We start from the raw sequence: 26,291 nt of genomic DNA, 5'->3' as shown, positions 1-26,291 counted from the left end.
CCATATGGAGCACCTGCTTCACTTAACCACCTCATTTTGTATTTAGTTTTTTTCTTTTTAGTTTCCATTTTGAAGAATTGAGTACCAGAAAAGTGAGTTTTTAGCCTTCTTCCTCTCAGAAGAGTTAAGTTACCCATCCAATCAGTTCGGGGGGTTTAAAAAGTAGTACATTGGTAGACTTTTCTTGCTCAGTGTCTCAACTTCCTATTGTAACACACAGAGAAAATATAGAACAAAATGGGTGACTCTGCATCTCCAATAATATGTAGAAAAAAACAAAGTAATGTTCCAGCTTCTTTAAATTCTGGCCAGCACAAAACTGTCTGATAACTAGGGAAAAAAATTTAAAATAGCAAACTATATAAAAATAGCAAAATAAATAGTAACATTTTTTCTAATAGTTGGAGATTTCCCATAGACAGAAAAAGAGCAATCCTTGCCACAGGAGAGAGGGAATATTTTTAATAAGGTGCTGTGCCAATTTGGCTTGTTATTCCTATGCATAAAGTATCCTGGTGTCCTTTAAATTTAAAAAAAAAAAAAAGGAAAAAAGTTCAAGCCGGACAGAAGTGCCAGCAAATGTTATAAGCCAGTGGATAGTGGGTGGGTGGTGTGAAAACGTTTCATAACTGCTAACAGCAACCCTGTTGTGAACCAAACAGCTGTGCACAGAACACAGGTGTGCTGCACAACAAGGGCTATTCATGCCTTTCCACAGGGTGCTGGCCAGGTTTGTGGAGCCACAGCTGACCACATAAAGCATCGAGGATGGAAAAGGCTGGGAGTGAACTGCCCACTAAAAGTGTAAACACCGGACGCCACGCAGGCAAACACACACACACACACACATATACACACACATACATCTTTAGCACGTTTAGCTCACTGCTGTAATGAAAAGTGGTAAGGAAAGCCTACTCTACTGTGGGAAGCAGAGAATATAATGCCGTAGGAAGTTAATAGGAATGTTATATGCATGAAAAAATAGGCAAATAAAACAGAATTGGGAGATGGAACAAGCCAAAATATTCATGATTTAACTGAACATGTTGTTCCAATAAATTCTTTCGTCAATGTATCAAAGATATTTATAATTATAGAAAATGTGGAAGATATTCCAAATAATGCTAGCATAGGGGTTACAGATTCTCTTTCCTTGTACAGAACCTCCAAGAGAGAAGACAAATTCCAGGAAAGTAAAATATTATGGTTAAAAATTAAAACCATTTCCCTTTCATATGCTCTGCATAAAGTGTTTTTGCAGCTTTTCTTCCACAAATATCAGCACAGTAAAACATTGGGGGGATGGTTGAGTTTTGTTTCCTTTTTTTTTAACAGGAGTTTTAGGAGATGGTTTAAAAAACAATTCATGTGAAAAAGGAATGATAATCGGGAACCCTTGAATTCTAATTCTGGATATAGAAATCCTGAGTTGGGCATTTCACTTGAACACACAAGCAAATACTATGATTCAGTTGCAAAAGGTAGAATACCTCTGTGGAAAAGCAAAGGACTGCCTGCCCAAGCAGATCTTCTCTATCTATTGTACCTATTATGAAGAGGTAATTATTTGTTAAAAACACAGTCTCCAGATACAATATTTGTAGCCACACATTACACATGAGGAATGAATGCTTTCCAAATGTAGGTACAGAAAAGCCACCTTTCATGACAAAACATGGCAATGGAAATAGAACATACCATAACCATGATGCAGCTAATATCTCCACATTTAAAATTCTCACCAGCCAGTTCAAGGTGAAATGCCAGACAACACCAGCTTTGACACAGCAAAACCCTGTCTGATTCCTACCACTGCTGGTATTCCTGGCTTCATTTCTGCTTTCAAAACAGACTACAAGTTATTGAGACTGAACAGGGTTGATGTGTCAGCTAATAAAGTGGCTCTATGATACAAATATATCTATAATAAAGTGAGTAACTGTCCCTATAAACATAGAAAATCTTCCAATTCACCAAGTACCTTTTTGCATGAACACAGTGAAGAACCCTAGTTTCTCTTTGGCACGATAGCCCCGTTTCAAAGACACTTAAACAATGAACCAAAATTCCTGTTCATTGCAGGTGTAGGGCCTCAGTACAATGGTTAGAGATGTGCAAGAGCAGCATCAGAGATAGGTTCACCGGGTGGCTGCAGCCACACGTCTTTGGCTCCCAGCAGCGGAGGCCTAGATGTGTATCTGCCCAACGCTCGGAGTGTGGCTGTCCCACCCCATGAGCAGCAGCTGGTGGTCAGCCCCCTGAACCACACACTAGAAAATAGCACACCCCAGCCCTGCTGTTTGTGCATTATGGCCACTATCTGGGGTAAACTGAACATCCTCTCTCACCAACTACAAAGGTCTAAAGAAATGCTTTTATCGCATTGTTATTTTTGCTTTCTTCTAAGATGGCCCCAGCTGTCACAGGAAAAATGGGTCCCAAGATCAACCAAGATCAGCGATTTGCATGTGCGTTTTTGATGCTGCTTGAAAATCTGATTAAAAATCCGGTGTTTGACACCATTAAAACACTTGCAACCAAAAAATGACCTGCAGGTCTTCATTCATCCAGTGAACACAGACAGCTGTGATCCAGCAGGACACACATTTCTCATTAGTCACAATTTTGCTCATAAGCCTCAAGAAATGGAGCCATCTCGGGAAACCAGAGTGTAGTTCACACTCTACCTCTATTAAGTCCTTGGCCTCTCTGCCAAGCTGGTGGAAAGTGCCTGAAGTGGCTGATCACCCAGATTTGGGCTGAGATCCCCAATTTATCACCTCTAATCCAATAAATAATTAACATATTCAACAGGAGTAGTTAGTTCTGCTTCTTGTCACTGCTATTCCTACACGAGTCTATGATGTTGCAGGTATTTAGTCACACTTTCTTGTCTATAAAATATGCTGTAGAAATTTAAGTAGTACTAAGGCAAAAATAGTGTAAAGATTGGCTAGCAGCTTGTAATTAGGAACATTTCATTCGTCACAGCTTACTTAGAAGTGATTTACACTTGCCTCAAAATGTTGAGCAAACCTGAAGCACATGCTCGCAAAATTCTCAAATTTCTCTTGGAGATCTCCCTGTGACTGAGAAACCCAGCTTCTTTCCAAAAGCACCAGAATTTAATGTCTACCAACAGAATTATATCTATCTGTCTTGCAGCACGGCTGTAAGCCAGCATCCTGTATTTAAAGAGTCACCAAGCAAATTATAGGACCCTTGGATCTACTATCTCTCAGTAAATGCTGGCACTATACTGGAACCAACACATTTGGCTTGTATGTGATGTATATTGTTACAACAATAACAACCTTGAGAAAGGTTTTCAAAAACTAGAAGAACTGAGGATCTGGACTGTCATATTTGTCAAAAAATTGTTTAAACAATGTCACTGGCTCTCCATTTTTTCAATTGCTGCAGGTTTATTCTAGCTATGCTTGAGCAAAAGCAAGACCAATTCCAGCCCAAGCAGATCTAACACCTTTAAAAAGAAACCTTCACATTGACATTCTCATGTTAAACCTTCCAATCAGTCTTACAGAAACCCTATTTTTATGCTTTTTCATGTGGAAATGAATGACTTGCTGTTCTTTTGTGTGATAATTTAGCTAAGCAACAATTATTACTTTGTGTTCTCAGCTGTGGAAAGGACAAAGTTGAGTTACTTCAGTTCATTCCCTATCCTCTCTCTTTGGAATTATAAATAATATATTTTTATCTTTATAAGTTTGCAACTAGAAACAAATCAAACTCATCTGAATAATTACCTCACCTAAATATTACTATAGAAATTCAATTTCTAATCTCAAACACAGATAAAACTTTGCATTCATATTGTTTCTTCAAAATTGTTATGTTTTTTAAATCCAGACCAAATTCTGTCCTTCAGTTTCTTAGAGTGATCTGTATATAAGGGTTAAGAACAAAAAATGAACAGAACAACAGCCATGTAAAGGAGAGTTACAGTGTGTAAAAAATAAGATCCTTGTTCATAAGATCCTTTTATTCAAGAACTGTGATTTTATAAATTTCTTAGAGCAAGCTTCTAGATAAATCAAATCATGGATTAATATAAATTATACAAGTTATCTTTACAACAATAGATTAGTATACTATTAAGTCACACATATTATCTTCTCATTATTTATTACAGCAGTAAGCCCAGTAGCACTGGCATAACTAATGCCACTGCAAAAATTCAAAGCCCAGTGAAGCCTTCCATGTACAAATCACACTAATCACTCCTTAGAAACAGATTACCTTCAAATGAGAAAATGTGAAGAAATTGCACCAACTGCAACAAACAAAAAACCTACTAGTTATTTAAAGAAAATTGCACACAGCAATCTTGCCAAGATGTTACAGTGTCTCCATCACAGCTGGAGGTGGATGGCTTCTGTAGGTTTGGGCAATTCACATTTCAGATTCTTTTCCCACTGCCCACATGTTCAATTTTACTCAACAGCAAGCCCTATTCCTCCCTTATTTACCTTCTAAAGCAAAGCCTACATTGGTGGGAATGAACACCGAAGTAACACTTAGAAAAAGCAACATCATTTGAACAGCTGTAGACAGTCTGTTATTTATCAGAAATTTTAACAAAGGCCAAAGGAAAAAAGCAGCAGTTCAGCAGAGCGAGTCCTGCCCTAGCACAGCTGTTACACAAGATGCGAAAATTTCAAAATGAGAAAGTAAACACCACTATATTCTAGAAAAGAGGGAAGAGATGTTTCTTCCCAATCCTTGGAAATAGCAAACTTAACACTAATGAAACGCAAACATCCCCCCATCCCCTGAATACAAAAGCTGGGATCCAGTTGTGATCCTTTCCTTGTGGAATTACTTTGTCCATACTACCCACAGGGTAAAAAGCTACGGATGCTGGACAGGCCCCCAGCAGCAGCAAAGCAGGACTGCTTCATTGATGTCCACATTCACTGCTCTGATGGGTTGCTGGACAGGCACAGAGTTCACAGACAGACTCTGCCAATAGAACACAACTTGGTGTACTGCAATTTGGGAAAACACAAGGGGTAAACTCTGCCTCCACTAACCAGATTTGTTAAAACCAATGCAGAGAAATCCTTTCAAGGGTCCTTTCAACAGTTCTTTTATTGAGGGCAGGAACTGACGCTCCTGCAATATTGGTATTAAGAATTCAAAACTGTCCCGGTTCTGCAGGTGGAAACAAACTTATGGTAGATCTAGCCTGAGAGTTTGATTTGGCTGCTCTATCATTTAGAGGCTCTCACTCCTCAGTGCTGTCATTTACCACTAAGACGGCAAATGTACAAAAGAAAAAAAACAAAACCTCCCCTTGAATGAAGGTAGTACTTAAAAACACCCCCCTCACAGCAAAAGGCAAGCCAAGCACAGCCCAGCTTTGCACCAATAGTGCAGGTACTATACAGGCCTGCGCTATTGGAACCTGACATACAAAACAGCTTTACATGGAGTAGTGTGGTCCTCAAAACACACACCCAACATGTCAGAGAGCTGAAGAGTGCCTCACTGCTCACTCACTTGGATGCAGGGCTGAAACTAGTGCCTGCAGTTTCTGTAGAGGTTGAGCAGTGCATGGAGGGAGGCAGAAGCAGAAGGTCCTGTGCACTGGTTGTTTTCACAGGGTTCTATCAGCACCTGTCACCATCCTTCCTCTTAGCTGGTTCCTAAAAATTAGAGTGGGCCAAGATAAGACCTGGACAGCTGTTCAGAGTTACATCCCCTGATTTACCAAAGGCAGCACCTCAGCCTGGTAGAGGATGCTAAGTGGAAAGAGGAGCTGCTGATTCCTAACACAGACATTTGCCATCTTTATGTCCTGATGTCGTAAAGGGAGGTTTGGGGCATCAGCATCTTCCAAAATGTGCATGTGGAGGTCAGGTTCCTGACCTAAGGCTAAAAAATTCTGCTGTGGGAGGTAGACACCATATCTCCACTGAAGAGGATGACAGGCAGGTCCAAATCTGCCCTATTTCAGATCTCAGACGGGCAACAGCCTCAAGAGACACAGATGGCCAAGATCCATGTCAGGCACATCTACAGCTAAGTGATGTGCCAGCAAGAGTGGTGCTGGCCAGCCCTGCAGTGCCCAGGGGTCCACAGGCCTCCAAAGGGTACCACAGAGTAAACTACCCAGCAATGTAGGAAATAACAGGAGATGCAAGGGTGGCAAGGGAGATATCTCTTTGTTTAATTGTAATATTGGCAGTTTTCTTCTCTTCTTATTGTTATGTCTGGGGAAATCAGGGAAACAAGGTCTGGCCATCTGGGCATCTACAAGAGCAGCTGTGTTGTACAGACACCTGTGCCTCGCAGGGCTGACACCAAAAACCAGGCACGAGGCAACATGGGCTCTGTATTTCTGAGCACCCCTTATATGCTTTGAATACTTTTCATACAAAACAAAAGAAAAAGGCAGCACACCATGGGAAAAACTGTATTTGAGGCATCTAGAAGTCAGATACAGGCTTGGATATTAAACCTTAATCTTCTACCATCCTTTGAACATCAGAATCATTAGTTCAGGCGTATTCAGGCTAACCACTATCCACCTCCCTTGTTGGAATAACTTCATTTTGTGTAAACAACAACATATTAACTGGAAAGGGAATCCCAATCACCATCTTCCACCTACCATGGAGTTCTTCACTATATAAAGTATGTATTTTTCTCCCTGATTCCTAAAGAAAAATTTCCATTCAGGAAAGTGTGAGGCCCATGACAAAAAGGCTCTTTTAGTCACTTCAGAGAACTACACTGCTTGCCCACCTCTAAGCACTGGGCTGTTGGTTAGTCTGGGGTACAGGCAGGGGTAGGTGACCAGAAACTCATCACAGTTAAGGAATCCTGATGTTACAGCATTCTGACATTTGCCAATGAAAAACTGTGTAGTCAGAATTACTGCTGACCATCATTCCCAAAATGCAGCTACTTCCTCTGGTTATTCAGTAAGCAGAAATCTGCTGCAGTAGTCTGAATGCTCTGTGCCTTATATCATACCCCAAAGGTCCAAAGCAATACACCAAAGAAATAACATTCTAGCTGTGCTCAGTTATAACACCACGGACAATGAAAAAAACCTCAATTTTCCAGTTACAAATAGAAAATTAAAAACTTCTGAATTTTTAGTAATTCACTTGCAATATTTTCCTTTCTAAAACAAATGTTCACATTTCTAGGAATTGCTGACTACCGTGTTTATAAAATGGAGCCCATTTTTGCTGTGTCTAGGGAAGGATAAGTAAAACATGATGCACAAACTAGGAAAACTGTAGAAAAAATATTGGCTGCAAAGTCTGTGCTCCTGAAGACAACCAAGGATAACATTTAACCAGAAACAGGTTTAGACATTCAGCTGTCAGTATTTCCCTTAAGCACTGGAGACTCTCAGTCTGCAGATAAAATCCTGATTCATACAAATGCATATGCTAAATAAGTGTATGAAACAACCAAATTTTTTCAGAAAATTTATAGAGAAATGACCTTTCAAAAACTGATGTGCATGGAAATTGATATATACATTTATGATATATAATGCATGACTTTATGTACTTCATTTCACTTTCAGAATAAAATCTTCTTGTTATTAGGAGAGCAGGATTAGCATATACCCACTATCCAGGTATTTACAGAACTTGTTTACAGAACTTATGAAACACAATAGGTTAAAACCCATTTGTACTACTTGCAACCACAGCAGCATTTCCACATACAACCTCACATGTGTTTCAGCTTTGAAATTTAAAGCACATTAGCTCAGTGTCAACTAAGGACATCAATGTCTTTATCTGGAATAAGCCAAAACAATTTTTTTCATTTTTTCTTATCCATCAGCTGTTCACTAGAGATTCAACATGTATTTTCATGTTCACAAATTATACCAATTGAAATGCAAAAGCTGCAAAATGTAAGAGGGGAAAACAAAGACAGTAAAAATAATTTATAATAATTATTTTTCAAACATAATATCAAAATAATTAATAAGAAATTATGCAATCCTCTCACTCAAATTTAACAGTCTTCAGTGGCACATGAACGAGTGTGTCTTCTGAACAAATTTTGTTTAGCAGAAAATATAGCCTCTGCTGAAATAACTTCTAGGTTTTCTTTTCAAAGGACTCTCCTATTGCTGGTAGGTAACTCTGCCATATAGATAGATAGATAGATAGATTAGATAAATAGATAGATAGATAGATAGACAGACAGACAGATAGAGCTTCATACGTTTTCCATAGCAGAAAAGCTATGTATATATTTTTGCTCTCATACAATATATTGGCAAAATTCTAGAATCCATTGCTATTATTATTTTATAAGATTCAAAACGGAGGACAAAAAGAAAAAAAAAGTTGTCTCTTTTCTGAAATTGAAAATGTAAATTTTAGCTAAGGTATAACTAGGGACAATCAACCAAAGAGATGAGGCTGCAGCAACACCTTCAAAAGTTTCCCAGTTTAGGAAAAGGAAAAACAAATTCCATTGTCACACTTACTTTAAATTGATAATAATAGAGGGCACAGGGGTTCTGAGCCAAATCTTGCCTAAGGCAGCAGAACAATATGTAATGGCTACAGTGGTGCTTTGGATCAGAACTAAGATTTCTATCCAACTGAAGCTAAAGTTATAAAGGAACTTAGCTCACTCTGTTAAACTCAGTGAATCTTACATTTTGCAAATGCCTGATGAATGCCTTTGAATAAGCAATGCTCTGAATAAGGTGAGTTTCAGGAAAACATTTAAATGGATAAAAATAGCTTTTCCTTGAAGAGCACATAATTGATGTGAAATCCCCCAGCTGTACATTGCTGGAGGCTGGGACTTCACACTGTGGGAGTGTCCTGCTCCTGTACCATCCACCAGTATCTCCTGTCATCCTCTGTCAAAAACAGGACACCAAGCTGGGGACCTTTGTCTAAAATGGCCTTTGAACTTTCTTATGCACTGTACAGAAATTCAGACAGGTATCTTTGTAAAACTTCTTCCCTCTCCCCTCATACTCCCCACTCTCTCACAGTTACAGCATTCAGAGTCATCATTCCACAAATTTTATTTTCAAAACTTTTTCACTTTAAATCACTGTCAAATTAAAATCATAGGATCAGTTATAGCCAAGTGCAACAAGCAAGTGCCTTAAACTTATTTCTTCTGATAACAGGGTAGTGCAGGGCTCTCCCTACCTAGAATTTTACTAGAGCATCTTTCAGAAGCATTAGCAGAAGATTACACAGTCTTTCTTGATTATCTCAGACCTTAAATTTATTATGCCCCTATCACACACAGCTATTATAGCAAACTGCAGGTTTGTAATTGCTCTCAGTGGGAGAAGGTTCAAGCCCTTTATTTCTTCCTCAGAAGGATATTGGGTCTGATCCAATTCAGGCCAGATTCATACTGTTCTCTTCTCTAAAATCTATTTCCTTTTTTTTTTAGATTAATTCAAGCTACAAGATACCATCTTTTTCTCTGGCCCTTGACCTTCTAGATAACCCTTCTTTACACCAGAAAATTATGTGTAGGAGAATATAATATTAATTAAAAGGTAGCTTGCCTTTGATTTAATATCAAATAAGAATATTATATTATCTTAAGATATTATCAGAAAATTATCAGATAATATTATTATTTATTTATATAATGTATATAGTATTATTATTTATATGAATACAATAATATTAAAATACTATAAGATATTATAAGGAAAAAATCTTGGCTGTAGTTCATCATACAGACAGCAAGTAAAATCAAAGTGTAGCTGTGAGCCAGTATTAACAACGTAAGCATACTCACCTCTGATGCAGATGCAGTCACTCAGTTGTGTCATCACTTGAATGCAGGGGTGGGACCCTTTCCCACTCATGAGCTGTTTTCGTTTGCCCCAGAATCCCCCTGAGGTTCTGCCAAACAGCTGAGAAGGAAAAGAGCCACTCACTCTGGGGGCCCCTCTGTGGCAACGCTGTTTCATGAATAACATGAGAAACCCACCCCTCACCCTACACACCCCTATACATCACCTGTAATTGTACTCTGGTGAGTTTGTGTCTGGGCTTTCTCTTAAAGTAAGAGGTGTTTGTCATTCCAGTTAGTTATTCTCTGTGAAAACGCAAACTTTGATGCCTTTTTTTTTTCAAGGCACCCTAGAAATATTGTTCATTATGAATTAACATGTGTAAGAAAAAAACGCAGCTCAAAGATTTTGTAGGAGACCAAAATAAATAATGGTGTTTTCAGGGGAAGGTGGTACTTTTATTCCAGCTTGATGGTGCTTCCAGGAATTCAGAGTTTAACAGTAGTTCAATAAGGCAAACAGTCAACACATAAACTTGGCTGTCACACATTATGAGTATACAAAACCTACCCCTCCCAAAAGATTTACTCACTGCTCAAGCTCCTCCGCTTGAGAATCCCCCTCAAAAATTGCTTCCAAAGAGGAAAATCAATAGAGTTCTTCATTGGACAGAAAGATGCTATAATCAGGTTCAGAAAGTGATTAGCGTGGAAAAGATTGCTGATTTAGGAACTAACATTAGTGATAAGTTCCCTAGGATTTAATTTTGTTCATAATCTGCACGACAAAGGCTACTACTCTTCCCAGATCCTCACTATTGAGTTAAAACAAGAAAAGGACTAAAACCAGCTTAAAATATTTGCCAATTCCAGCTGCTGATTTTGTCTCCTTTTTAAATGCTATTAGTTTCTCCTTTATTACATTTTCAGCAGAAAACAATCAACTCTACAAAACTTAGATTAGGGACCAAGTCTATTTTTAGAAATATTTCAAAGCTGAGGGCTTTTAAATAAGGAATTCTCATTTAATAAAGGATTAGAAAGTAACAAAGTGGTCATGTACCTATATTTTATAAAGCAACTAACCAAGGTAAGCTAAAAGATGAATATTGAAATGTGTATCTTTAATTGGTGAGTTAAAATACTTAACAGTCAAAATCCAATTGCATGATATATAGCACTATTGAGCAAGGTTAATATCCTTTGGATGGATGTCATAATTATGTATTTTCATAGCCTAAAATGTTTCATTTTAGTACTAAATATCCTGTGTTACACACTTATGTAATGTAGGGTTAATTTCAGTACATGTACAATGTATGCTATGCTTATGTTACTAGAACTTACTGTCAATTTTAATTGAAATTTAACTTTTTTTTCTACTTCAGAGTACAAATCAATCATTGCTTTCTCTCAGTCTCTCCAGTCAGCTGCATAATAAAATACCCTTAAGACCCTTATTGTTGCCTCATAAGGAAAGTGCTGTAATATTTTGGTTTATATGTACTGGTGACACACCTGAGTTTTTAGATTTAAGAACGTCTACATTAGCACTGAAATTTGGACAGTTTATGTACTGAACTGTCAGAGACTCTCTGGGAAGGCAAAGATCAGCAACAATGCTGTGGCATGACACAAGATCCAAACTAAGGATGTTTGTGAAACGTCGTTCATTGAGCTGAAGAGATTTTATGAGACTTCAGCACAGTAAAGCATTATTATGGCAGGACTATTAGGGCAGCTCACTGTTTACCCAGCACAGTCCTATTTCTGGTGTATGAAAAAAAAAGTGTGAAAATAAAGACTATTTAGGCTACAAATACAAAATCTATTATCCCCAGAAATGTAGGGACTTTTCACTGTTTCCCATAACAACCTTGTCACACTTTTTAAGAATTGTCATAATAAGGAAACAGTTACAGCATTGATTTACTTAAAACTTTTCTACTGAGAACAGTCCACTTTACAAATTGCCAATTAGTCACGTTCAAGTAGTTACTACTACAAATTTGCTGGAATGAATAAGTAAAATAACAACTGCTTTGATTTTTTTCATTTTTAATCTACTGGAACTTGACCTTTGGGAAATTGAGATTTTAAAAATGTTCTACATGCTGATTTAAAATATGGAACCTGGAATTTGCCCAAAATGATGATATCCTCATAAAAAGGCATGCTGGTCAAATTTGTTAGTATAAAGCATAGACATCCAGGCTTTAAAGACCCATGTGCTGAGAGAGTCTCACATTGACATGGCTTTAAAGGTCACATACATACCCTGCCTCAATTGAACCCCAAGGGATGCTGTGGCTAAGCACACAAGATGTTCAGACACTACAATCAGGTTTAAATGGGCATATGGCAGAAGAAATCTGTTCCCATAGGAGGAGGAAAAGGAGAAGTAATATCACAAGCAAAATTAAGAAAAATCAGGATGACAGCATATTACTAAACTAATAGAAAGGGTGACACAAAAGGGAGGAGGTTGAGTTGCAGAGAGACACTAGAAATTAAGAAGGTAATTCTGGAAGCATGGCAATGCACTCAATGTTCTTGCTGACCTTCAGCTGGAAGAAAAAAATTCCTTTTGATTCATTTGGATTTTGGTACATTTCATATTTATCTAACATTTTCAGTACAAAGCAATCTAATCTCAAAAAAAAAGAGCTTGGTTTGAAAGCTTAATAAATGAGGGAGTTCACACAGGACAAAGAAGTAAATGAGGGAGTAAGGAATGGTGGTTTTTTCCACCTGTTTAAAGACAAACTGCTTTCACACACTGGCATCTAGACCTCAGAATCTTTCAGACACTACTGCCTCTGTCTGGCAGGCCTCACTTACAGAGCAGAGGTCAGCCTTGGTGAAAAGTTTGAACCCAAATCTGTCTATGATACTTTCTTCTTGGGTTACCTTTCCTTGGGCTAATAAGACAGAAATCAGCCTCGGAAAGAATGAACATTTTGTGAAATAGTTTTCCTTCCTCTATGTCTGAATCCAGCTCTAAACATGAAGCTGCAAAAGCTGTAAGGCTCATTTGCCTTCCAAAATACATTTTTATAAAGCACTTAGCTCTGTAGTAAGGGGCAGGTCTGTGAACACCTCTTTGCTATGGGCATAGGAGTGCAATGCACCATATTCATTTTTCACATAAGAAATAATATAGAGGAATCCAGATTTTTTTAAAAAAAAATTTTCATTATACCTTTACCATCATGCATATTTTTAAAAAGCCATAAAGGACGAAAAAAACCACAAGACCTTCCATTTCAAAAACTCCTCAGGTCTACAAAGTCCTTTCTCCACCTGCCTGGAACAACATCATTTTGGGAAAGACTTTTCCACATGGACACATGACAAATGATGCAAAAATCCTCTTCTGACACCTTCTCTATTGTATCCAAACAAGACAGGGAGTATCTGGTAGCCCCCATCGGTCTGGGAGCTGGCTGCTGCTGGAGCTGAATACAGAATGGAAGGAAGGCAGTCCAAAAGAGGCACCACCAGGAGACTGAGGAAGAGAGGCAAAAACCTCCCAGACCTGGCCCCTAGTTCAAGCTCTCACTTGGATGTGGACTCCTCCCAAGCACAGTGCAGATGGCAAGTGCCTTTGCAGTGACTGGGAATGACTGGATTGGGTCCTTTTTTTCCAAGTTTCAATTTTTGTGGCTCATTTGTTTCCTTTGTTTTCCTTAACAGCACATTCTAACAATATTTTAATTAAAGTCCTATCTATATACAACTTTGACTGCATCTTAATGAAGGTTTTTTTGTTGGTAGTTTGGTGTTGCATTTTGTTGTTTTGCTTTGGGTTTATTTGGTCTGGTATTTTTCATTTATAGTTAAAATATCTAATTACCAAGGAAACTATAATGAAATCCACTAAATGTGAAACAACAAACAGAAATTCCAATTAGCAAGGGGACTGATAAAAGAATTTACATTTCCAAAGCTGTAGCCAGATACTTTTTCTTATTATGTTACCTGTTATTCATTTCATGCTATCAAAGTTCCTTTGCACAACAGAGAAGCATTTATAAATTCCAGCCATGATTCTTCACCCAGATAAGCAGCATGTGAGGGAAGGAAGGAGTCAGCAGCAACAAAAGAAACCTAGGAAGTTTCAATGAGAGTTTGCGGTGAGAAAATTATGAGATTTTTTGTTCCTTTCTATTTTTCCTACCTGTCTAAATCCCATATACCTGTTTCACCCACAGGAGCACACTTAAATCCTTTAGATATTTTTGCAAATTTTGACTTTAGAGCCAGTAGAAAATAACAACAGCTCCTAAGACTACTGTAAAATACTTCACCTGCACACAGGAAAAATTATGTCAGAAGCCATCTGACTAACTGCTGCTTTCATTGATTTTGCCCCCAAGAAGACTAATCTACCACAATGTCACTCCACATCACTCTGCTGAGAAGCTGCACATCAGCTTTTGTGTACAGACTTTTTTAATCACCAAGCATGTCTCCCACAAGTGAAGGAGCTATTATGCACAGAGTGGCTGCACTGTCACCATCACTGCATTCAGGCAGACTCTGGAAATGATTAGCCCAGCATAATTTCTTACAAGAGTGAATTGCAAGCTATCCATTAGGAAAAAAATACGCCACACACACCAACAAACCAACAAACCTCTTTTCAACATAACATTTAACAGAATTTAGGTGGTAAACAGCAGTAGTAATGACAATACTTCAGTGCTGTTAACAGAAAACCCATGTCTCAAAACTCAGATGTATGGTAAAATTTAGCTTTGTCAAACAAAATTTTCAGCTGATGTAAAATCAGACAGAGGGATTTTTCATGTTTCACCTTTCAATGCTGATAGCCTGAGGGAAAAAAAAAGGTACCCTTTACTAAATTTTACAAAAAATCCAAAACATTTCATTTAAAGAAATAGAAAAATATAGGATTGTGGAGACTTGATTTTTGTTGAATTGTTTTTGTGGGAAACTCTCTTTCTTTCCCTCCCTTTTTTTTGGTCCCTCCTCCTCTCCCTGCTCCAGGGACTCTGGCTGGAGCAATGGCAGCCAGGAGACCACTCCTGCTAAGGGCAGCAGTGAAGTTCAAGCCAGGCTCCAGCTCCAGAAGTCAGCCCTGTTGCTTGACACTGGCATTAGCTGGGAGCAGAGTAGGTGGCACAAGGAGCCAAACTCACCCTTTGTTTCAGGAAAACCGAGAGCATTCTCTGAAATAATCACATCTGGCCAGGTTAGAGGTACCCCAGCACCCTTGTACTAGGAGGCCTCTTTGTGGAAACTCAGACACTCAGGTGGAAGGGTTGCAGAGAGAAATGGTCTATGAGCCAGAAACAAGGAGCAGTGCCCAGATACCCTTGACCAAGTCCTAGGAACCAGGATCTTGACAAAAATTGTGAAGGTCAGCTCTAGCTATCAATAAAAATATGCATCACCAGCTCTGATGACACCATCAAAGAAAAACATGGAGCTGATTTTATCCTTTTCCTCAGTCCTCTTTGAATCTTAATTTCAATATCTGCTTCATCTTTTCGTGTTTCGTTGTTTTGCCTCCTTTGTATTTTCTGCTTGCCACTATAAAATATTGGGTAATGACTCTGTGCACTGGTAGAAAGGCGTTCTGCTCCCCAGAGCTGCCAGTAACTCAGTGGTGTGGGAACTGATTCATGTGGCCACATGTAATTTGTATAGCACTTTGGGACCCTTTTGGAAGAAAGACACTATAGAACAGTCAGATCATTTGCATTATAAAGGTTCTGGTGGCTGTTTCTTGGATTAGACACTTTAGGTTTGTATAATGTTTCTATATCAGAAGAAACAGGAGCCAAATTGGAGAAAGTCTTTTCCCTAAAGTCAGCTATACATTCCATATATTAAGTATTCTGTGTTCATTAGGATTCTGATTTTCATTTTGACTTCCAAAACACACTTCTTTCCTAGATTCTCTTTCATTGTTTAAAAACAAACCTTTTGAACATTCAAATTAAGGTGGTGGTTTTTGAGTTTAACATAAATATTGCTCTTTCCCAGCAATAAAACCAACCGCAGAGGCAATTCCAAGCACCCAGCTTCCCAGATCATTAGATGAAATAACACAGTCACTCTCTTCAGTGAGAGAGTCCTCCTCTGACTCAGGGAGCATTCACCAGTGCTTCCTACAAACCAGTATCCAGGAAGGGGCAATAAGATTGTTCTGCGGCAAAATATATTGCCTCTTCCTACAGAAAGAGCACCTGGAGAAAAAGTGGGCTAAAGTAAATGGGAATATCTGAATGAAGAAAACATCATAAGTAGAAGAGGGGTTAAAATAAAAAGAAGTGTAAAAAAAAATTTCTGAATCCTCTGCCCCAAGTGTAGTACTGATAAAAAATAAGATTAGCTTCATTGACTTCAAACCACAGCTTATGCCAGATAAGAATCTGCCTGACTTAATTTTATCCCTTACCTTTTTAAACAATGAAATGACACTCTCTATAGCTTTACCTACAGCAACAGGTGAGCAGAATCGATTCTGTACCAATAATAAGAATCCATATTTTTATATAGCTTTTAGCTTCTCTCAATAGTTTAAAAATGCCCCACAGAGAGTTTTTTACCCATACTGTAACAACAACTGCTTCCCTGTACAATAGGCTTACTCCAGACTTTATTGGAATTACTCCAAGTACATTCAAATGATTGTACGATCACTCAGTATCCCTCTGACCAAATTTATATATATGTGCTATATGCTGCTGTGCCAGCACAACACTTAACTGTCATATTTTCATGTCATTTCATATAAACAGACTCTTTTCCTTTTTAAACTATTTTATTATAGTGAAGAATTTGTTCAACATGATACTTCTGAGTGGGGGACAGTCAAAGATTACACTTTAGCACGTACAAAAAGAGCATCCTATTTTAAGGTATTCTGCAGAAGTCCTGCCATTTATATACTTGCAGTGTTAGGACTGACTGGATCTGCTTCCTAATTGCATGACAATCTAATTATGCTGCGCTTTCTCCCACTTGGAGATGGACCAAAAGTCCACTGCAGTTACCACAAATCTAGCTTTGGGTCAGGACCTTATTTCATAAGAAATGGTCTGTCTGCATTAGGACTTACTGCTGGAGCAAGCAGCTATTCAGTGTGGGTATGAATATCATAGTCTGGTCCTGAGAACTTTTTTAAGAATTCTTCCATAACTTATCATGCATGTTCTAAAAAGTTTGAGCAAAACCTATAAAAAAGATGATGCTACAGCAAGCTGCCCTAAGGAAATACCCCAGGAGAGAGTGTGACAATGTTATCAAATAAAACAAGATAGACATCTGTTATTCAGGTTATTACAAAGCATTTGGTGTCATACTCAATAAATAATATTCCAGGAAGTTTAAATGTAATCCTGATGGACACTTAGCAAAAATAATTTTAAAATGAATAGCATATGTGGAGAGTATCTGATGGTTTTCCACTCTAAAAAATGAAAAAGATCTATTTGTGCCAGAAATTTACACTCTTCCAGTTATCACTGTGCTCCAATACAGTATGCTGTGTGCATGAAATATCCTCCCAGTATAATATGCACCAGAAGAGTGGGGGGGAGTGAAAAGGAAGAGAAAAAAAACACCACTGCTGTAGTTAGGAATTGCAGACTGCTGGTTTATTAAAGTGCCCTTCGTTCACCTGCTACATCCAAATCAACAGTGTGGTGATTGGCACTTGCTCTCGTAAGTGGGTATTGTGTGAGCAGTGGGCAGCTGGAACCCTCTGAGAATCTTCACTTGTCAGAGATGAATCAATCATCTCAAAAGATGTCAGCATCTGCCCAAACCATTTTATATTAGAATAAATGGCAGATGGTGGTGTTTTTATATTTAATCAGTTCCACCAAATGCAGTTTCATCTCTTATAAAACTAAACCATCTGCAGTGTGTAGGTGTACAAATCTAGCTAAATGCCCACTGCAGAGCCTTTCCTCTTAAAGGTAAACTGTACATGTTTAATATTTGTGGATGCTAAGTTCACTAAATTTCAAAAGCTTTAACAAACCACTCCAGTTTTATAAGCACTTTTATTTTATTTTTATATTTCAAATATTTGGTATGAATGGTCCATGCCTAACTCTTGCTTTTGAATCTTATTATGTAAACTGATCATACTTGACAGTATTAAAATACTTTCTATGCAAGATCATTCCTTCCTTCTTTCTATATTACCTCAGGCCCAGCTTCATAAAGCATAGCACAGAAAGAGGCTTAGTGACTTGCCCAGGGCAGAATACATCAACAGCAGTATAACTCAGAAAAAACAAGGTGTCACCTGGCAGAATCAGACTGAAAGTCTTGACCATAGTGAGGCTTTCTCCTGATTTTAGCCTGGCTTTTAATACTATGTCCCAAAACAGCCTCATAGACAAACTGATCAAGTACAGACTGGATTAAATGGACAGTGAGGTGGACTGAGAACTGGCAGAACTGTTGGGATCCAAGGGCTCTGATCAGCAGCACAAAGTCCAGCTGGAGACCAGCCGCTAGTGGAATATTATGGTTTGGATATCTGGACCTGTACTGTTTAATTTCTTCACTACAGACCTGGGTGATGGGGTCACAGTGCACCCACAGCAAGTTTGCAGCCAATGGGAGTGGTTGATGAAACAGATATTCGTACTGCCATCCAGAGGGACATCAAGAGGCTTGAGAAACGGGCCAAGGAGAAAGTCATGATGTTCAACAAAGGGAAATGCCAAGTCCTGCAGCTGAGGAAGAACAACCTCATGTGCCAAGATATGCTGGGAGCTGACCAGACTGAAGGCAGATTGGCAGAAAAATATCTTGCTGAGGACGTCAAATTGAACACACACCAGCAATGCACCCTTGCATCAAAGAAGGTGAACAACTTCTTGGTCTGCATTAGGAACAGTTTTGCCAGCAGGTCAAGAGAGATGATCCTTCTCTGCTCAGCATCGGTGAAAAGCATCTGATGTGTTGAGTCTAGCCCTGAGCTCCCCAGTTCAAGAGAAACAGACATACTGGTGCACATCAGGCAAACAGTCACAAAGATGGTGAAGGAACTGCAGTCCAGTTGTGCAGAAACTACTGTTCTTTAGCTTTTCTTCAATTTTGTTCCAGTTTCTCCCTTTGTGGCTTTGCTGACAGTAGCATGGAAACACATACAAATTTTAAATAATTTCTCCAACAGCACCTGAGTGAAACCTGATCAACAACAGGCTGGACAGTTGATTTCCAACACATTTTATGGGATTTGTTGGGGCAAGAGGGGCAGCAATAAAGCGGCCATACTGACTTCAGTCTTTGTGCTTTTTTCCATTTCAGTCAATCATCACTGATGCTGGTGTGCAACAACCAGCGCAAATCAGAACAAATGACATACACTGGACTCTGCTCAGACTAAAATTAACAGTGAAATCACTTGGAGATCTAGAAGTTCCCCAATTTTCATGAAAAAAAAATAGCTAAATTCTCTATCAGAAAGAATTACAATCCAACAATGGAAAGTATTAAAGATACATCTAGCTATCTAGTAAGTCTACGACTTTGGAAAGTGATCTAAAAATAAAAACTTGCCATAAGTTTAGAAAAAAGATCCTTTGCTATGCCATAAACTTGCAGTACAAGATATACTTTTCCTTCGCACCGTGGCAATAAACATGGTGTGAGGCTTTTGTGCATTGTTAAACTACCTTTACTTTTCAATCCAAGAGTGGCTATGCATTGGGGAATGGCTACAGACTGCAAGAAAACAGCTGGTGCAGGAAGCACTTTTTAACCTTCCTACTTTTTCTATAAAGAATGAAGATGTGAAAAAGTGAAATGAGACTGAAATATCCTTGAGAAGGTGCTATCCGGGAAGCCCCTAGAAATGCAGGCAGAGAAGATATAAGTGAGGTCTGCAGCCAACGGCTTGCATGGAAATGTGCTGCCCACACAGGCTGCACACCCCAATAGCATCATCAGGATGGGGACAAGACTATGCCAAGTGCACCTTGGAGAGGAAAGAATGATCTCAGAACAGTTTATACTTCCCCTACCTTCCATCCCACAGGGGAGAGGAGCAAAAAGTGGTTTATGTTTGAATAATAGTTCCTTCCCAGTGTTGCATCTGAGGCAGAGCCCTTTGCTCAGGGTCATCTCCTATCCTGCTAGTCCACAGGGAGTAAGCAGACAGGTGCCCCGCTGGGAAGTACAGTACTCATCTAGGTTAGCACAGTGGTTTCCACTCATAGCAATTCATGGAAAGCTTTTCTTCAGTTTCAGCCCAAGTGCATTCACAAACAGTCCACTCTGGTTTCAGTTTGAGTTTTTCTGTAAAGTACAGCTCACTTGAAACCAAATGACTCCTGAAACTGCTGTTTACTGCATGAAAATGAAAACTATCCCTATCCTGTATTGTTTAAGACTTTGGGGTTTTTAGTAACTTGAGAGCTCAATACTCAAAAGTCAGAGGTTTTTTTTCTGAGTTACTAATTTAGTTTGGTCCTTGTCGTCCCCCTAGGTCAGTCTTTTTTCCAAAACCTCCAGGGAGTCATTCAGGACATGTCTACACACTGTACAAAAGCCTAGCTTCACTGTAGGCATCACTTGTACTTTTATGTCCATCTGTCTTCACCATACCTTGGTTCATTACAGTTTGTATTAATAAGCAGGGAAGTGGGGCCAAAAAAATCTATCATTGAAAAAGCCTCTTGTAAGGGTTATTGTCTGGGCACGAGGGCAGGGCACTGAGAAGACTCAAATCTAGGAAAAGGCAGAATGTCTGCACTGGCTGCCAGAGCTAGAGCCTGGGAATTTTCCTACAGGCAGAAGAATGAAATGAAGCATTGATACAGTCCTACAGAAGCGCATACTTTGCCTTGATAAAATCTCACAGATTAAGAATCTGGGAAGGGCAAGCTGAGTAACAAAGAAATCAAGACAAAGAAATGGAGAAGGCAGTGGGCCAAGTAAGGAAGTAGGAACCAAATTACACCAAGCCCATGAAGAGCTGTGCACCACAGGAAGGTTTGGACACAGACAGCTCCTGAAAAAGCAGTAGGGAAACAGAGGAAAGAAAAAGCAAGGAGTGTATATATTCTTCATTTTAGGAAGATACACATACACATATTTATGCATAAATACACACTTTTGTGTTCACAAACATGCGTGTACACTTATATATCCTTACATGTACATGAGTGCATATGTTATTTCTTGTGCTATTTCAGGAAAAAAGGAACTGGTGTGCAAAGAGTGCAAAGACTGTTTGTCTGTTTGCTCTCAGCTGTCACATGCCCAAAGAACAAATTGTAAACTGACTTTTCCAGTAGGACCAATGTTCTCAGCAAAGATGAGCTGATGCTAGTCAGGAGCTTGGTGGGGAGGCCAAAGGGGCTAATACAGCTGTGAAAGCATAACAGGCTGACAGACTGTTTATTGGAAAACTTCCAGAGAAGCCAAAGAAGAGACCATGCTTCGAGCCACCCAGTCAAAATGGAACTTGGGAAGTCACCATAAGTCTGAAAGCTGAGTTTAGCACCAGCTCAGAGGTGCCCTACCAGTGCTGTGACACATTTTAAGTAACAGTTTGGTATTTGTATAAAATTCTTATTTCATTTGTTCTAAGCCACTGACAAATCATTATTCCAAAGGGAAAGTCTCTGCAACATTAATTTAACCAAAACTGTTATTCAAAATTTCCAAACAGATATTTCTCCCAGAAACACACAAATGTATAAACACTTTATCTACAATATCTGCATGTTTAGCTGCAAGGGATTGTTGTAATTTGTCTAGCTGCAGATCATGCCACAGGTCTCAGGCCCTGTCCTCACATCATTGAAATTAAGATATATTCAGAGTTTTTTATTATGGTCTACAGGGATCCTGTACACAGCTTTCAAAAGCACAATGACACAAGAATAATACTGATCTTAGCCCACCCAACAGTTATAAATACATAGCACCCAGGACAAGCCAAAATAAATTATTTCATTACTCAAAGTCCTGATGATACAGATGAGGAAGGCACAGGAGGTATAGTAGGTGAGCAAAGAATTACTGACACATAACAGCAGGAGGGTTTTCTGGCGAAAAATTTTACCAAGGATAGAAAATTCATGGGAGAAAGCATAAAGTTGTAGGCAGGGGACAGATATGAAGCTGCTAAACTAGTACAGGAAGGTGACATGGCAGTGTAGGCAACATCTGTAAGGCCCTGAAGATGAGGTCGGGAAAATTTCATGTGGTACAGCTAAACAGGAGGACAATGAGTGACATAGAAAGAAAACAAAACTACTACTGGATCACTTCATCTACTGTCATGTCAAGTCTCAACGCAATTCACAGCTTACAGGTTTACCAGCTAACACACTCCTCACTGCAAGTTTCTAACTGAGCCAACTGTGCAGAAGTTTTCAATTTGGCTGCACCAAGAATGCCATTTTGATCGCAGCATGGAGCAATGTGTGAGAAGAGGGCTCTCGTTTTCTGTTGCTGTCATTCTACGATGTTCAGCACGCTGGTGGTGCCATCCTGACTGAAATGCTCGTGCTTTGTGCAACCCTGTGAGGGACCCAGACAGACAAACAATGACATGGTCATGTTCTCCAGATAACAGAGACCAATTGTGCTGTGGTCATCAACACTTTGCCACTGGGGAGAGGAAAAGGGACTGTGCCAGTTGCTTTATTCCAACAATATTTCTTTCCAGCCTATTTATAATGCAATTTTAACAGCCGTGGAGGACACATTATTCAGCTGCCCAGCTTGGGCAACACAACTAGCAATGAAGGAGGGGGAGGAACTGTAGAAGTTATGGAAATCGTAAAACATATGCTGCATCACCTTAAGTAGTTTCTTTTGTAATTCAGAGCAACAGATAGGGGTAGAAAGGGTGAATTTTGGGGCACAGAATATTAATCTGGAGTTTTTCTCACCCACCAAATGCAAATAAATTCCTCTGGGAGAAAAGGAGCTGTTCTGCCTTTATACCAAAAATAAATGTGAGCAGAGCCTCATCCAACATGATAACTACTTCTTCTGCTGATTTCTTTTGGCTTGTTTCTTTCTCGCCCCACAAAACGCTGTGTAATGGGCAAATGAACATGGAGTTCTCTTGCAATAAATTGGATGAGTGAACAGGGGGAAATCAATTTCTTTATGATGGGTCCTAGTATGAACAAAACCAGAATGCCTAATGAGTGCTGGAATGATAAAGTTCAAGGACAGAGTCTATAATTAAATTATGTTAAACTAAAACAGCTTTGTTGACTCCAATATATTTATTCCAAATTTTGCACAGATAGAAACTGTGACTGGAATATACAGAGTCTACAAAGTTGAGGAGCAGATTCTGGAAATTAGAGGGATTTCTGTTTCTTCTGATACTTAGGACAAAACTGAATCAATCTCCAATTACACAATACATAAGGAAGAAGGTCTAGTATTACTAACATTGGATATGACAGAGGAATTAATAGGAAGTTTCTCTAATTTATGAGGTTTAAGAAAGAAATCCTTAGCAGGGTTGGAACTAAAGACAGAGAAATTAAATTTTACAAGGACTTTAAACAAATCATACAAAAATAGCAAAACATGCTCTTTACCGTAATAGAGGATGACCAGCAGAACAGATATGTGGAAGATACTCTCTAGCTCACAGTTTAATTAGAAATTAAAATGTCATACATTTAGAACAGGTGTTCTAAATTTTTTAAACACTTCCCTTTGAAGCAATAGTTTGCTTACCCTGTTTTATACTCTTCATACCTATTAAACTAAAAATGCATATACATAATTATGAACAAATTCAGACTCCTACTCTGAAACCCTACTTCCAGCAACTTATAAGACTTGAGATGGACTGTCCAGTGGGATTCTCCATGCCTCTCACAGCCACCAGATAGCCTACTTTAAACCTTATAAATCACTGGACAATGATAATAATTTATCAGAGGTACGTTAAAGACAGAACGTAACACCTGACTTCATGCCTAAGCAGAGGTTTGAAAGAATCATCCAGTTGCCACACAGTGTTGTCCTCTGGCAAATCTGAAGATAAGCACCACGCCAGAAAGTGCTCTTATCTGGAGCACTAATTACTACAGTGCTGTAAAAGAGCATTGTTCAACTAATGAACTTCTTTTGTCAGAGAATACTTTTCATATCAATGCTAAAAAAACTGTACAAATGCTTAAAAATTCAGGAGCCATCTGCAGAGGTCAGGATGGAGCATTTGAGTCACTTCAGCAAGTTACCAATTCTGTGACATCCTTCACAGTGCACATTTTTGAGAGCAGATGAGGACAACCAGGTTCTCCAGTTTGCTCCAATGGCTGGGAGCTAGTGATGACTCTGGTCTGCAGGTGTCAGGAAAGGAAGCAAGATACTGCTGTTGCCAATGGCACATTGAAGCGAACTGAGGTCTTGTGTTCAGCCTGCAAACAACTTTGTGGAGCAGACTTTGCAGAACTCCACTAGCAGCAGAGCTGAAGAGTGCATTTCTAACAGGGCACCCTCCAAAGCATTGATCTGTCAGGTCTATATTTCTAACAAGGAATAAAATAAAGACTTTATTCCTGATACTTCTGATCCCTTTAGTCTGATTCTGCATCTCTATTGCATCCTACAGGGTAATATCACAAAAAGAGTGAAGATTATCAAAGCATGTGTGCCTTTATTTGTTCATTTATTTTATATTTTTACAAACCCAGGATCTTGGAAAAATGACTTTAAAAAAGGAACATCTGTCTGTAGGCATATGGACCTTGAGGGATGCAAATGACAGCACATTTTCTAAATTACAAATTTTTCACTTAATTTTTAAACTGAAATGTCAGTCTTCAAAAAAATTTTCTTTTAATATCCAAATGTTAAAAAAAACCCTATTTCTGCTTAATTTATACCTACTCACATGTTTAGCTTTTATTTCAAAAGGGATGCTAAAACATCCTGCTAACTGTTCACCGTGGTTTCCAGTGACACCTCTTATGCCAGTTCCCTCCTGAGTAAGAAAGGAGAAATCTCACACTATGAACCAAACTTTCATGACTAATTTTCCCATTCAGAGTCTCAAAGTCAAAACCCAGTTTTGCAACTTGTGTAAACCCACATTTAATTTTAAGCTCTGTTCCCACAGCCTGTATTTAAAGTTTAAAATTTTGCTGAATGGTGATTGCCGTAAGTACAGCTTCAATGCTCTGCTGAATCAAGTCACAAATGCTGATTAAGTTGGAAAACTAATTTGTATCACAAGGAACATGAATACAATCTTAAAAGGCATCTAATTTTTAAGGTCAGATTGTAAGCTCTGATATACACTTTATATCTGTAACATCTCAGAAAATGTATAAACACATCTGCCAAACTGGGATGCACATCTGTGGCCACTCCTGGTAACTAGACAGGCTATCAGATTCACATCACACGCGCATGTACATTTCCTGGCTCCCTTCAGTACATGACCTAGTTGAGCTTCCTATGTGGAAGGGTATGGTTGAAGATGCAAAGGTCATGAATCGCCCTCTTAATACTACACACCCTGCGCACAGACAGCAGGTGTATCTATGTAAGCATCTCTGGAACATTCCGTGCTTGCAGTCATTGCAGCAGACATTTTGAAACAGTTTGTGCAAGCCAACACCTACCAGAAATTAAAACCACAACATTAGAATAAATTCTAAATGTCCAGGACATTCCCTTCATCAGCTACAGAACACAAAAAACTCTCCTGTGATTTTACCTCAGTGCCATACCTATTGGCTTAATGAGATTATACAGCAAGCAAACCACATCAAGGCTGGACTCAAGATTTGTAGGGAGGAATTCAACTTGTCAGCTCCACAATAGGAAAAAGTGTTCATCAGCTTTGCAGGAGACCTTTGTATGTATCACAATGCCTCCTACATCACAGAACAAGTCTCTCCTATCCCCTACCGCATGTATATAAAATATACGCTGCCTCCCATCCTCTGAGTGCAATTTGAGGAGCAAAATCATCTTGCCTTCTGTCAACCTCAACTGGGCAATGAAAACTGTTATTACCTCACTCCTCGCTGGCCTCCTCAGAGAGCAGTGTTCAGATTTCTTTTCTCTGTGATACTACATCAGTCACCATTACCAGCCTTCAACCTTTGCTAGGTCTATTACACATCATTCTGTTAATATGTTCACAAAAATTACTTTCCATCCCTAGTCAGAATTCAAAGCATATCAAGAAGTCCTATAAAAGGAATAGAGCCATCAGACATCACGTCATTCTGAAACAACCCCAAAAAAACAAGTTGGCTTTTTAGAGGAGACAATAGGCTTTGAACTTGGTAATTACCAGCTACTCCTGATGACTCTACATAGGAAAAGCCACAAACTCCCCTGTCCATGGAGGCTGCAGATGTAAACCCTTCATTATCACTTCTGTTATATAAATGTTCTTTTTCTTTTTCATGTATTTAACCTTTATAATGGTAAAGAAACTCAATGTTTAAACCAGCTTTAATTATATATTTTCCTGAGTGTTGCAACAAGGTCCCTTGAGT

The 26,291-nt window shown here is 38.9% G+C and overlaps 1 long non-coding RNA gene across 1 annotated transcript in view; it reads right to left on the bottom strand.

Moving 5' to 3' along the window:
• LOC121666998 overlaps positions 1-26,291 on the bottom strand; it is a 180,226-nt gene that overhangs the window by 97,428 nt on the left and 56,507 nt on the right. Inside the window, exons 6-8 of the long non-coding RNA XR_006016872.1 lie at positions 13,774-13,902; positions 10,020-10,098; positions 9,796-9,913 (exon numbers count right to left, since the gene is read on the bottom strand). This is a non-coding gene — a long non-coding RNA (uncharacterized LOC121666998). The remainder of the gene's footprint in view (positions 1-9,795; positions 9,914-10,019; positions 10,099-13,773; positions 13,903-26,291) is intronic.

The sequence above is a fragment of the Corvus kubaryi genome, unplaced genomic scaffold (genome assembly GCF_017639235.1).
Source record: "Corvus kubaryi isolate FWS band 111438036 unplaced genomic scaffold, C.kubaryi_AGA036_p1.0 37354, whole genome shotgun sequence".
NCBI lineage: Eukaryota > Metazoa > Chordata > Aves > Passeriformes > Corvidae > Corvus > Corvus kubaryi.
This window is presented reverse-complemented; position numbering and strand designations above follow the sequence as displayed.